This window comes from Penaeus monodon, chromosome 21 (assembly GCF_015228065.2).
Source record: "Penaeus monodon isolate SGIC_2016 chromosome 21, NSTDA_Pmon_1, whole genome shotgun sequence".
NCBI classification, from domain to species: Eukaryota; Metazoa; Arthropoda; class Malacostraca; order Decapoda; family Penaeidae; genus Penaeus; species Penaeus monodon.
Window position 1 is genome coordinate 42,304,239 of NC_051406.1, and position 889 is coordinate 42,305,127.

General features: G+C 31.8%; 1 protein-coding gene across 8 annotated transcripts in view; it reads right to left on the reverse strand.

Moving 5' to 3' along the window:
* The window catches only part of LOC119586518 (neurofibromin-like), a gene marked incomplete at its 5' end in the record, with an annotated part of 66,980 nt that overhangs the window by 54,931 nt on the left and 11,160 nt on the right, over positions 1 to 889 (reverse strand).

Here is an 889-nt window from a genome sequence, read left to right on the forward strand (position 1 = left end):
AAAATGATGGAAAAGTTTCCTAATTCTACTTTTCTACTAAAATCACAGAAATCAATGGCATTTCACCTATGGTCTATCAATCACCAACATCAAATTTCATCTGCAGCTAATACCAATCCTTTCATTAACAAAAGCCAAATGAATTATGTATAAAAAATATTTTTACAAAAGTATGTTTAATAAAATAAAACAATATATACTGAAAGTATATATCGCATTTATACTTGAAGGATTCAGAATCTGGCGCAATGTCCTACAAGACATTTACTTTTCAGAGCAAATTAGCAGGTTTTCCAAAGTGTTTCAGTTTACTCTTCGTCTACTTTCACTCTACCACTTTGAGCATCAAGCTTTAACCCTTGAACTGCAGATGACATATTGAATACCCCTCTCCTAGAAGGTATAAGTCAAAAACAAAAACTGTGTTAGAAAAGAAAGAAACAGTCGAAAATATATTTATACAAAAACAAGAAAACATTTCCAAAAATAACAATTAGAATGTTTCAAAGTTAACACAATTTCCCCAATAACCCTGATAAAACACACAGAAAATGGGTATTTATGCATTTAAACTTTCTGAATCTTTATGGATACTGGTAGTGGAAGGGATGACGCGGCACCCAAAAGCATAAAGTCAGACCAAAACATTCCAAAAATGAGTCATAATCGAATGCAAATCTGTTTTACAAGAGATAACTTTTAGATTACGAATTGAAATCTTATGAGGTTTGTTGCAATTTAGGGGTTAAGAACTCTTGCCAACTTCAAACTCTTGCAGCCACTGACCACGACAATTCCTACTTGTTATACAATTTTACTTTTATTTATCAAGTTTAGGGCATATATTTCTGAGGTATTCTAAAGGCATTTTCAAATTCCTTTGAAGAGC